Raw genomic sequence first — 14,699 nt, 5'->3', positions numbered from 1 at the left:
TATTAATTCACCTAATTCTACATCAATGAGAGCTCTACTTGTTGACAAGAATGGTCTTCCGAGGAGTAGTGGTATGTCAAAATCCCTAGGAATGTATAAAATCACAAAATCTTCTAGAAACAATAGGCCATCAACTCTAATAAAGACATCTTCAAGAACTCTATATCGGTACATGATCGAACGATCAACCAATGTTAGCATCATTTGAGTCGGTTTTGGTTCACCATAGTTAACTTTCTCATCATAAATAGAAGAATCATATTAATGGTAGCTCCTAAATCACACAAAGCATGACCAATAGTTAGTGGACCAATGGAACAGGGGATAATGAACCTACATGGATCAGTAAGTTTGGGTGGAATATTTCATTGAATGATTGCGCTGCGCTATTTCGCCAAAGCGATATTCTCATCATACTTCAATTTGCGCTTTCCCAATAAGAGCTTATTCACAAATTTTGCATAAATCAACATCTTTTCGAGAGCTTCATAGAATGGAATGTTAACCTGTATTTTTGTCAGCATGTCCATAAATTTCTTAAATTGACTCACTTTCATCTCCTTCTTTGGTTTGTTCTTCAATATCGAGTGAAGTGCTTTAATGTAGTCGGGTAATTCTAGGTTAGGTTCATTTAGGATTTGTTTCTTCATTCTCTTTAAATGTGAGTTTCTATCTATAAGTTTGTCAAGGGTGCCTCCCCTAACTTCCTCTTCAATAGTCTCCTCACTTTTTTCTCCCTCTAATTATACCTATACCTCATTTTCAACTACAACCTAATTCTCGCTCCTTTCTCAGCCTTAATTTTTTATTTTCTCTCATTAAAAACCTATTAGTTTGAAGGTACTACTATGTGTCTCAACTCGATGGCTTTGAAATTCTTATTTTTTGTGTTATCTATTGTGTTACCAATAAATCCCCCAATTTAACTAGCTTGTGCTTCCATTTGCCGAGATAATTGATTGATTTGAATTTCCATATTTTTTATTGATGCTTTGGTCTTGAATCTTTGCCATTTCTCTCAGAGTCTTAAGCATTTCTTCTTGAGTTTTCCAGCTTGTTCGAAACTGGTATAAGTGGATTTCATGAAATTGGATAAGGCTTTCTCGAGTGGTGATGGTTTCCTAGGTGGTGCTTGAGAAACCTGTTGAACTCCTTGATTAGCATTCAAAGTCTTATTATTACTCCATTTAAAATTTGGGTGATGTTTCCAATAAGGGTTGTAGGTTTTGGAATAAGGACTATTTTTCTGATTATTTGCATATTGAGTTTCATCATTCACTCCCTCTGGTACATAGTTTCCATTTGCATGTCCTTCCCCACATAAATCACACTTAAGTGTCTCTAAGCTTGACTCACATTTGCGGGACTTAGCAAAGATGCAACTAATTGTTTCGATATCAACTCCAGTTGAGCTAATATTGTTTTGTTCAAATCTACCGCCAACATACCCTTTGGTTTCACTGTTGGATCACTTGAACGATACTCATTCTCACACATATTTTCAATTAGCATTTTCACCTTATATTCATTTTTGTTTATCAAAGTACCTCCTTCTGAGGCATCCAGAAGCATTCTTGTTGGAGTTTTTAGCCCGCTGATGAAGTGTTGCATCTGTTCCATAATACACATATTGTGATTTGGAAACTTTTGGAGCAACAACTTGAATCTCTCCCATGCATAAGATAATGACTTAGATTCACATGCATCAAAGTTTGAAATTTCAACTTTCCTCTATACAAGCTGAGCATTGGAGAAATACCTCTCCATAAATTTGTCTTCCAGTTCCTTCCAACTTTGGATTGTACCATTCAGAATAGATTGCAACCAAGGATTAGCGCAACCTATCAAATAAAAACCTAACGGTCGTAATTTTACCTAATCATTCGTCACATAATTTGGATTGCACGTTGAACATGTCGTATAATTTTGCCAAATGCTTCAAAGGATCTCTGATAGCTTGCCCATCGAACGAGTTATCTTTTAAACCTGAAAGTGCATACTTTTTTTATTTCAAAAGTTACAGGGTTAGTTGGTTGAAAACCTAAGGATATTTGTCTAGCATCATTCCTCCTACAATAACCCCCTATCATTTTTCGTGGTAGATTATCCATCTTTACTTCAAGTTCTTATTTAGCTTGAAGTGCTTCTCTTTTTTCCTTCCGAATTGCTTGAGATGTTCTTTTGATTTTTGAATCAAACAATGTCAACTTCAAATTTGAACCTTGCATACACAGATAAACAATACATCAGTATTTCTACACCAAACAAAATTGAATAAGTTTGAAAAATAAAAGGCTTATATTGGTACCCCTACATTGATTTTGATAACTTTTGTTGTCTCCATTAAAAATAACCAGTTTTTTTGTCCCATAGTATCAGATTTCATGTTTTTAGGTGGTCCCCTTTTACATGTCATGCTCATTCGCAGAGGTGGCATTGGAACTTATGAGTTGGCATCTTTTTAATGTTATCATGTCATTAAAATATAAAAAACTTAATTAATTAAAATATATTTTCAAATTAAATTTCTAATTTGTGATTAAAAAACAACAAGAAAAAACTTATTAAATACTTGAGAATGGCAACAATCATTTATCATTGTTTCAGCTTCTTGCTCTAAACGAGTTTCCTCTCAAACAAAATATGAAACCCTAAGGTAATCCTGACATGAAACCAGTTGGACTTATTGCTGAAATAGTTGATAAATGATGTGTGATATTTTTAGTTGACCAGGCATATAGAGATAAAAGAAGAGCAGTAGAATTAATACAAGGTTTATGTCATGTGTTTATTATAAGTTTTTTTATGCTAACAAAGTTGTTAATCATGTGTTATATATGTGTACAGGAAAACCACTTTCCAACATACTTATTCACATATCATATACCCAACTAATGAACCACCATTTTTTTCATTTAAATAATTAATTATCATTCCATCAACCATTGATTATAAGGGAAATTGGACGTCCCAAAAAGCTAAGGAACAAGATCAATGATGAGCTAAGAAACTCACATGTGCTGCCAAGAAGACTTGCAATTGTTACATGTTACAAGTGTCGAGCCATAGGACATAACATGAGAAGTTGTAAGGGAAAGAGAGTTGCTGATATGGCCATACCAAAAGGTAGAAACCTGACCAAGAAGTCTAAGACAAAGACCAACTCTGATGGAAAAAAGATCAAGAAGACAAACACTGAAACTGAAATTGGCTCTTCATCACAAACACCAATTCCTACACAACCAGCCTAAGAATAGATTTAGGATGTTGAAGTACTTTTTATAATTTTTGTAATGTCTACCTTGAAACACTTTATATCATGCCTCAATTTATTTTGTAATGTTTGTTTATGTCATGCATTGCAGTTTGTAATGAACAAGTATCGTCATGCATTATAGTTTGTAATGAACAAGTACTGTCATGCACTACCATTTATAATGAACAAGTTCTTACGTTAATGAATGCTATTTTGAAATTACTTGTGTACATTTCTGTCAAATTAGAACATCTTAATGTTAGTTACATTATAAGTTGGGATGATAAACAAATTGTAATGAAATAAAAACTGTAATGGTTACAAACTAAGATGAAATATAAACTCTAACGGAAATTGTCATAAACAAAAGCCAATGGCATTACACATTAAAATTGTTGGTATCATAGGAACAACTTAATTGCTCTGATACCACTTGTTGTTGGAGGATATGGGGATTGAAACGATTTAGAGAGGGGTGAATAGAACATTCACCTAAAACCATTTTCAAAAACATTTCCTTTTAATAAAATCAAAGTTTTACCAACAGTGTGCAAATTGCACACTCTGAGGCCGATTGTTGATATTATAAAAACAGATTATAAACGAAAGTGGAAGATATAAGCAATTTTTATAAAACATGTGATTAAATGGATATAAGAGTTAACTCAAATTATCATAAATCAAAACAAATGAGAAATATTAATTTACTTAAACAAGCAATTCAACAACTATCATAATTCAATTTTCACACAAAGAGTCCATACAACAATAATCACATGAGAGAATATTCAAATGACTAGATATATCACAGCTGTAAACTTTAATCATGAAATTGCTATGAGCAGATAAATCCTAACAACATGTTATTCTAAAAAAGCCATACAAACTTAAGGATGCAAAACTAAGAAGAAAATTAAAGAGAGAGAGAGAGAGAGAGAGAGAGAGAGAGAGAGAGAGAGAGAGAGAGAGAGAGAGAGAGAGAGAGAGAATAAGAGTACATCATATATATAGTGGTTCAGCTCTATTGTCCTCGCAAGAGCCTAATCCATTCTTCAATGGTTTCCCATTGGAAATTTATTAGTATTCCAATAATAATAGTATGACAATTGTTTTACATAAATTATATAACCACTTGATACAAGATATTTCTAAAAACATCTACTCTTCTAATATGGATCCTCTCTTTTTGTATACGACGTCTACTTTGCCGATCTTGTAAGATTCACCTAATCTCGACTTAAATCTTCTAGATACAAGATCATGTAAAGCCTTAGTTTTACATAAACCTTTACTTAGTCCTACTGATCCCTTGAACCTCAATCTATTTGAAGAACACAGAAACACCGACTTCCTCTGTAGGCTTTTAGACAAATTTACTGAAATAACCTAGAGAGTATACTTCTTCTTTTTCTTGGTGGATTGCCAAACTACAAAAGCACCACATAATTTTAATATTGACCTACAACTTAAGAACTTAACAAACATTAACAAAGAATGAACCTCCTCAATGATTGATCTCACATTCTCTAAGAATTGAGAAGTAACTGATGTTAATCTTGCTAGAGATTGAAGATGAATTGAGATGCAAAAGATAGGTGTGAAAAGTTGTTCTTTGAGAGTGGGTTTCCAATTTTTTGAAAGACATTCAAAGATGTGATTACCATCACAATAATCCCTTTCATGTTAATTGTAGTAAGGGAGAGAGTGAAAGTGATTTATATAAGTGCTTCAGATTATGCACAAAATAAAGTGAACAAATCATGTTTGATTCGAGTCAAGAGCATTTGGTGATTTGGTTCAAGTGGAAAAGTAATATTTAAAAAGATCAACACTTAGGAGAGACCCATTTTTCTATGACTCGAGTCAAGATTAAGGTATGATTTAACTCACATATGTCATGATTCGAGTCAAGGCTTGGTCAGGATTTAACTCAAACTTGGCAGTGGCTGAAGAAGGATCTATGATTTGACTCATGTACAAAATGTGATTTGACTCTCATCGTGCATGCTTCGAATCAAGACAAGTTGTGATTTAAATCACAAAGCACACAAAAATCCTGATTCCTTTCTTCCTTGTTTGATTCGACTCAGGGATTGTGTGATTCGAATCACACATCTAAAATCTCAAAAATACAAGTTTTCAACTATGTTTTAAGATTCTACCTTTGACATGACTTAAATAAATCTCAATTATCGTTTTTATTCCAAAAACTCTACTAATTGACTTAAAGCATAATGTTCATACTCAAACACAAACAATTTGAATTATGCATGCAAAATCACGATTTTATGCAAAACACTTATTTAAAAAGCATTGCACTAAATCATAAGATATTTGAAAAGACCTAACTAGAGGAGAATCAATTAAGCGATAAATGATAAATGATAATAAACGAGACAAGAAACAAAACCAAAGTCCTAGAAGGCAGAGCAACTTTAGTATCCCTTTTTTTATGCTTGGAAACTTTGCAAATTAATTGAGTCGACATGAGCACTAAGTAAAGAGTAATCAAGGTTTTCCTTCGTTCTCCATGAAACATTGCACCATTTCAATTTTTCTTCAAACGCATAAATCAAATCGAGACTCACATTACAACTTCTCCCCTTTTTACAAGATTAAAAAGAGATAGATGTTAATGAGTCTAAACTAAAAATAACTAGCAATAAACAAATAATCTAGAGAAAATAAAGTTAAACATAACTAAAGAAGAATATACAACAAAGAAAATGATATATCACAGTTACACGAAAGATAGAACGTGTTGAATGCAACAAATATACCCAACAAAGACATGAAACATTCAACACCAAAACATAATGGTTAATTCACATACAAAATCATATCGGAACATGGATAAATAATGCATAAAATATGAACATACAATGGTTAAACCTAGTTTTTAAGTTCATGCACATAATCAAGGGCACGTTTAACAATATTTTAGATGCAAAAACATGAAGTCAAAAACGCAAAATCAACCTGAAGGAAATAATTTTGATGAAAAGATGTAATGAATGATCAAAATGTATATAGTGTGATATACACATGTAACATAATTAAATGATATAAATGAAAGAAAATGAGATACTTTCTGTAAAAAGGAAGGTTTTAATGATGAAATAAAATGATTGAATGAAAACTAAAGATATATGTGCTAAAATTCAAAATTTGCAAGCTATGATACGAAAAAGGTATACATGTGATTCAAATCTAGTAATTAATTTTTTTAAGAGAAGTCAAACGTGATTCGAATTAGAAGGTGGTGTGATTTGAATAAAATGAATCAGTAGCGTTTCAAGAAAAATGAAGAGGTCTTGATTCGAATCGTGATGTCATGTGATTCGAATCATGAATCAAAAATCTTAAAAATTTAAATGCATCAGAAATAGCTTTTATGAAATTGAAAAATGATAAATGATATTTTTAAATTCCAAAGTCATTAAATGAATATGCTAAAAGGGTTAATGCTAGATGAAAAATAATTTAATAATGCATGGATGAATGAAGAATACTATGCATAGATGAATAACAAAAACTCGATGCAAGAAATTAATGAAATGTTTGATGCAAAATATTTTAATGCAAAAAAAGAACTTTAATGTCAATGAATGTCATGATACAGATGAATGAGATGATCCATATGACAATAGAATGCACAAATGAATGCGATATATCATGCACCCATAGCAAATATATACTATATACGCAAAATACATCAAATAAAGAAATATTAACAAATAATTAAAGGTACATTAATATAAGATCAAGGAGAGTGGAATGATCATACCAATTTGACGATCTAGGTTCTAATTTGTTGTACAAGTAATAGTTAGTACACAAAACTTAAGCAAAAACACAATACGATCAAAACAAAATACAATTGGATACGTCTTCCTTTGCACACCTAAAGAGAAACTCTCAGAGACTCCTTAACAAGATATCAAATGAAGTGGAATGGAACATGTTCTGATTATCTTGTCTTGTGTCTTCCCGTCTAGCAATGATTACGTAATTCGTAGCATGGACTTTGCGTTGACAAGCTTGGATAACTTCTTCAACACTTGATAGTAATTTGGATCACTCAAAAACTTATTACTTTGAATCTTCTTATATGATTTTGAAAAATTAACGAGCACACCAACATTTTCATAGAAACCATCTACATTTTCCTTCACGATGACCTTGGAAGAGTAGGTCTTCAAGGAGATGCTTCTAATTTCTTCTAACAATCCATTTCTCTTTTTTTTCTCTTGATTACATTCAGGTGCTTTCAGGTTCATGATAAATCAACATTCTAAATAAAATGAAAATATTTAAAGTCTTTAAGTCATGTGTCTAGGTGGCCATTCCTGCACGAATACCTTAACACATTTTCATCCCAATCCTGGTTAGATAAAGTCACATTGAAATTCTAACTCATGATTATACAAACCGTTAACATAATGACATTATATTACTTCACATAACTCAAAGTCATTTAATTAACTGATATCAAGTAAGCAACATGATACCTATTAAATCATATAAATTCCACTATTTGAATATGGGAGCTCTATTAAACACACATTTTGGTTCGTTCTAGCTTGTATCCTCAAATTTTAAGTTGCTTAGACTTGATCAAAAGATCGGCTTTCATACCACTTGTTGGTATCATAGGAACAATATAACTGCTCTGATACCACTTATTGGTGAAAGATATAAGGATCGAAACGGTCTAGACGGGGGTGAATAGAACATTCCTCTAAAACCATTTTTAAAACCATTTCCTTTTTTAAAAAACAGAGTTTTACCAATAACTACATAGATTACACGCTCTGAGTCCAATTGTTGATATAATGAAAATAAATTACAACTGAAAGCGAAAGATAGCGGTTGTTTTATAAAACATACGGTTACATGGATATAAGAGTTAACTTAGATTATCATAAATCAAAATAATTAATAAATTTGAATTTTATTAAACATGCAATTCAACAATTATCATAATTCAATTTCACCCAAAGCTCAAATTGAATTTGATTAACCTAATGATCAGTCTAACAATAAGAGTCCATACAACAATAATCATAGTAGAGAATATTTAAATGACTATATTTATCACAAACCTAAACTTTAATCACAAAATCGCTATAACAACATAAATCCTAACAACATGTTATTCTACTAAAGTGATACAAACCTAAGCATGCAAAACTAAGTAGAAAAAGAGAGCGAGAGAGAGAGAGAGAGAGAGAGAGAGAGAGAGAGCAAGAAAAGTACACCAGATATGTAGTGGTTCATCTCTATCATCCTCGTTGGAGCTTAATCCACTCATCAATGGTTTCCCATTGGAAATTTGTTTGTCTTCTAATAATAATAATATGAAAATTGTATTACATAAATTATACAACCACATGATATAAGATAATCCTAAAAATGACTACTCTTCTTATCTTGATCCTCATTTGTTGTATATGGCATCTGCTTCGCCGATCTTGCAAGATCCACCTGATCTCGACTTAACTCTTCCAAATACAAGCTCTTGTCAAGCCTTTGTTATGCATTAACCTTCACTCAGTTCTACTGATCCCTTTAAACTTGATTTGTCTGAAGAGCATAGAAACTCTGACTTCATCTGTAGGCTTCCACACAGAGATACCAACATAACCTGGAGAAAAACTTTTTTTCTTGTTGGATTGCCAAACTCCAACACCACCACACAATCTGAATCTTTACCTGCATACCAAGAACTTCACAAACACACTACTACGTAAAAGTTATTTCACAACGATTGGAAAATGGATACCACCACGCCTGACCAACCGTTATGAGGTAATGGGTGGTTGCATGTATGATGCTTTTCACCATGGTCGTGCGACCGTGATTATAAGATATGTAGCGCATTACCTATTACAACAACTACTTTAAATACCCGTTGTGATATTTTTAACGCATAACATTTAACAACGGTTGTGATAAATAATTGTTGTGATATATACACTACGTTTATTATAAATTATGTGGAAAGCTTATTTTACCAATTTTGAATAAACATATAATCTTTCAATTTGATCTAGAACATTATAATATGACAAATTAAGTTATATTAGAAGAATAAGTTATGCATTCAATGCTAGACAAGAGTTCTTCAACTTCTTATCCGCATTTTTCTCTTTGGCGGTTAGAACTTTGTTTAATTCTCCTAGTTCTTCAACCTCCCCTTCCTCCACCTCTAGTTCATTTTGAAAAATATCATTTACTTAGCAAACAAAATTAGAGGTGGAAAAAGGGGTGGTTGAAGAACTAGAAGCATTAAATAAAGTTCTAACGGTTAAAGAACGAAATGCAGCTGACGGGCTGAAGAATTCTTATCTAGAATTAAACGTGTAACTTGTTTTCAAATATAACTTTATCTATCATATTATAATTTTCTAAAGCAATTTTAAAAAGTTATATATTCGACAAGGGGATGGAAAAACACTAAAACTACATAAGATATAATAAACTCATCTTTTTAACAAACATTAACAACAACATTCATCAACAACAAACCTTAAATAACATACAAGATACAATAAACAACTCTTATTAAAAAAAAAGATCATCAACACATAGCATAAAGTATATATAACATACAACTCTTATTAATAACAACAACAACATATCAACTCATAGAATGTTTCAGAAACGTACATGTCCCATAATGACGTCCACACTGAAATGAGGATGAAGCTGAAGTGAGAACTGCAAACTTGTGTTAATTTTGAATGGATGTCATTTTGGGTCTTTGACACAAGTTTGTGGTGCTCACTTTAACTTCATCCTCATTATTTAAACAAACATCTCTACCTACAAGTCAAAACAAGTAGAAAGTTTAAACATTATGAAACAAGCTATTAAAACATAATCAATAATACGTAAACAAATTTTGAAACATAAACTATTGTAAAGAAGAACCTATAAGGTAGCCTTTTTCTAAGACTTTATGCAATAAAGGTAACCCTTTAAAGAAGACGAGTTTGTTGCATAATTTTGGGGTTTCCATATGAGAGAGACGAGTGATAGATATGTTAATGTTTTGTTTTGAGGGAGACGAGTGAAAGAGATGTTAGGGTTTTGTTTCGAGAGATACACTATTATGTACTAAAGCGAGAGATAGTTTCGATTATATATAAATAAGTAACACCTTTTACCATAGTTGATAATACGAACCGTGATGAAATGATTGCACCTTACACCATTATTGATTATAAGAATTGTGGGGCTATACAATGTGAAGCCCATTATGTCACGATAAATGAAAAATTATTGGTGTTGGGATTCGAACCCTTTCACTCCAGGTACATTTTACTACGGTTGTTAACTATGACCGTAGTTAAATGTCTTTTAGTAAATACAGAAAAAAGTGACCAAAACATTACTACCACGGTTAACGGGAAGACCGTTGTAAAATGGGTGTTACCAAAGGTCTATTTTGTAGTAATGACATCAAAAAATAATGAATATCCTCTATTATAGATCTCACATTCTCTAAGAATTGAGAAGAAACTGATGTTAATCTCGCTAGAGGTTGAAGATGAATTCAGATGCAAAAGATATATGTGAAAACGTATTACTTGAAAGTGGGTTTCCAAGTTTTTATAAAGACTTTCAAACATTTGATTACCATCACAATAATCACTTTCATGTTAATTGTTGTGAGGGAGAGAGGAAAAGTGATTTATATAGGTGCTTGAGATTATGCACAAAAAGAAGTGAAAAAATCATGTTTCATTCGAGTCTAGAGAATTTTGTGATTTGAGTCAAGTGGAAAATTAATGTGGAACAAGATCAACACTTAAAGAAATATCCATATTATGTGATTTTAATCAAGACTAAGGCATGATTCGACTCACGTAGGTCATGATTAGAGTTAAGGCTTGGTTATGATTCGACCGAAATTGGCAGTGGCTGAAGAAGGATTTGTGATTCGACTCATGTACAAACTTTGTTTTGACTCACATAGGTCATGATTTGAATCAAGACAAGTTGTGATTTGACTCATAAAGCTCACAAAAATATTGATTCCTTTCTATCTTGTTTGATTTAACTAAGGGATTGTGTGATTCAAATCACACTTTCAAAATCTCAAAAATCCAAGTTTTCAACTATGTTTTAAGATTATGCCGTTGACATGACTTAAATCAATCTCAATTATGATTCTTGGTGCAAAACATCTACTAATTGACTTAAAGCATAATGTTCATACTCAAACACAAAAATTTGAATTATGCACGCAAAACACATGATTTTACGCAAAACACATGATTTTAAGCAAAACACTTATTTAAAACGCATTGCACTCAATTCTAAGATATTTCAAAGATATAACTAGAGGAGACTCAATTACGAAAGTGATAAATGATAAATGATAACAAACAAGACAAGAAACAAATCCAAAGTCCTAGAAGGCATAACAACTCCAAAAAAGTCATTGTCATAAAAGCCAAACTGAGTACTGTCAAAATTTTGCATTTCATTAAAATGCCATTACACATTACACAAACTGTCATAATTTTGGATTTCACTACACAAAACTCCTACCAACTAATCCAATATTACAAAGAACGAGATACAAATTGTCAAAATTTTGCATTACAGGGCATTACTCATAATCTAATTCAAATGAACTACTTCATTACATTACACATAATTAATCTAATTAGCAATACAAAAGTGATGGACACACTAAATTTCATCATCATCTTCATAAACTTCATCTAAATCTTCATTTCCTCCTTTTTTTCTTGGCTTATTTCAATTTTACATTTTCTTCACTTGATTTCTGGTGCAGAGAAGAGATTGCATCCCTTCTTCTTGGAGACATTTCTTCATCATACAAAAAAATGGTTACACCTCTTATAACACTGCAATTGGATTTATGATGACAATCCATTATTGCATACATTTAGTCGAAGAATCAGAGCAAAACAAGTGAAAGTTGAACTAAAATAAAGAAGAATGACCAAAGAATGAGGAAAAAATAGCTAAGTGTAAAAATTGTGGACTTAGTCCAGATTTGAGTGAAAAAGGGAGCAAAAGTGTGCAACCATTAGAATAATCATACGCACCATCATGCAACATCACACACGCGATATGATCTTTAAAGCTACATCGCAGGCGCGATGCAAGGCATCATGCGCATGATAGGTACTTTTTCTGTGCTTTTGTGACGCATTCTGGTCCGTTCTGACGCCTTTAAAAGGGGATTTTCTACACTTTTACAAGGGTTACAAGATTGGGAGATTAATGCACAAATTTGAGAGTACAAGTGGTGATTTTTAGAGAATTTGAAGCCATTAGAGGCCTGTACTTCAAGGGATTTCACATGTTATTTTCATTTATCAATTGCCGTATTATTAATTGCATTATGATTAGTTAAGATTCTCTAGGTTAGGTTATGTTATGATGGACCTATTTCTCTATTGTTGGATTCTATGTTTATTTGACAATTGTATGAACCTTTTGACCTATAATGTCATTCAATTGCTTGTTCGTAATACTTTTTATATGAGATATTCTTTTAATATGATTTTGGGCACATATGGAATACTCACAATTAGTCTATGTGTTTGACCTAGGGAAATTGTTTTACATACGCTGGTTGAATAGGAATAGGAGACCCCGAGTAATGGCATAGAGAATTAACGTTTTGTACATCCCCTAACCCTGCTTACACTGGCGGAATAGGGATACAAAGCTCTGAGTAGTGGTTCGTGAGTTATTTCATGAGGGATCGACTATAAGTATTTTGTTAATTTGTCGTGGTGTTATAGTGATAACATCATTCATATAAGGCATCAAACATCAACAATAGAGGAATATGTGATTCTAGAACATAACAAGACCGCTTTTGTGATATTGTTAAACATTTATTTACTTTTCGCACTAAAAATCGAAACCCCCTCCCTTTTTACTAGTTTTCTACATATTGCACACATTTTGTCTTGTTTAAAGACAGTCCCTATGGATTTGATCTTTTTATTACTTCGACAATATCGATACACTTGCTGAGAAATCATCAAGTTTTTGGCGCTGGTGCCGGAGGCTATTGATAATTTAACAAGGCGGTGCTTGTGCAACGTTTGATTTTGTTCTTTTTTTTGTTTCAATTGTAAATATTTTTTATTGTAATTAGTTATTCTTGTTTCTTCTTAAATTTTTATTCCAATTTTTTCTCTTTTTAGTTTTATTTTTATTTAATTTTTTTCATCTAGTGCAGCGCTACTAAGGTATTCTTCTTTTTGTTTTGTATGCGAGGTCAGGACAATCATGCAAGATGACGTCTATGCTACCTTTGCAAAGTTTGAAGCTTACAGAAAGGAACTTGCAGCAAAAATGCTCATTCTGGAAAATGCTAGAAATTTTTCAGAACCAGAACCTTACACTGATCATTCACTGGAGGAGGATTCATCATCCCATCTTGAAGAAACGTTGACTCAGTTTATAAAGATGACTCAACTCAATTTCGATAAAATCAATAGACATCAAGAAATCGTGTGAAGTAACATGGAAACATCCTTCGAGAATTTAGAGATGCAACTTGGTCAAATATCTAACCAATTAGCATTAAAACTAAGATCTAATAGGGAGTTCTATGAAAATATGTTATATAGTCATAGAGATGTGGAAATTATAAGAGAAGTCAAACAAGAATATAAGGTATTCGATGAAGGGAAAGTTGAAAAAGAGAAAGAAGAAGAGAAGTGCACACCATCTGGTGAAGAAATAGAAGCAAGAATAGAAGAAGCGGAGGTGAAAAATATATGTGGGAAAAGAATAAGAATGCAATATGAAGATTATATAGTTTTGGATGAAGATCCAAATTCAATGGTTCATCTAGATGTAGATATCCAACTACAAGATCTTCAACAAAAGAATAGTCCCACACCTAGCTATAAGGCTGATAAAGAAAGGAGAAATATATGAAATATTGGATGAGATTTGTACCTTGTTTGATATTATCAAACTAAAGAAAATATGGAAGAAAAACCTTCAATTCTTGAAAGTGATGGAATTTCTATCAAACAAAAGGAAGAAGAAGGATGATTTGTTTTTCGTGTCATATACACCCCTTTAACACAAAAATTGAAAGGTCAAGCTAATGACGAAAAAGAAGCGTTGGATGAGAGGTAACCCATCATTTTTAATCAATTTTTGTTTTGTAGAACTACTTTATTTTTATTCAAGACCATCCATAAAAGGAAGTAGTTATTCAAGCATAACCCTTCCATGAATATCTATATTATCTTTGATAAACAAGTTTGTAGCTGTTTTGATTTTTTTTCTTCAGATTTGCAAGTTTAACATTTTAGCATTGAACAGATGGTCCAAAAGAAACTTGATCATCACATTAGCAACTAGAAACTTGAAGGAGAAGGATAATAAAATAATCAATGGACTTGTACTCAACCTATAAATACCT

The 14,699-nt window shown here is 32.1% G+C and overlaps 1 long non-coding RNA gene across 1 annotated transcript; it reads left to right on the top strand.

Annotated features, from left to right (window-relative positions):
- Positions 1–1,460: 1,460 nt before the first annotated feature.
- On the top strand, positions 1,461–3,401 carry LOC127135612 (uncharacterized). The gene is made up of 2 exons (XR_007808621.1): positions 1,461–2,773; positions 2,848–3,401. It is a non-coding gene; the product is annotated as an uncharacterized LOC127135612 (long non-coding RNA).
- Positions 3,402–14,699: the final 11,298 nt, after the last annotated feature.

Source organism: Lathyrus oleraceus, chromosome 4 (assembly GCF_024323335.1).
Source record: "Lathyrus oleraceus cultivar Zhongwan6 chromosome 4, CAAS_Psat_ZW6_1.0, whole genome shotgun sequence".
Taxonomy (NCBI): Eukaryota; Viridiplantae; Streptophyta; class Magnoliopsida; order Fabales; family Fabaceae; genus Lathyrus; species Lathyrus oleraceus.
Note: the sequence above shows the minus strand (reverse complement) of the source record. Positions and strands in the feature narration are given on the sequence as shown.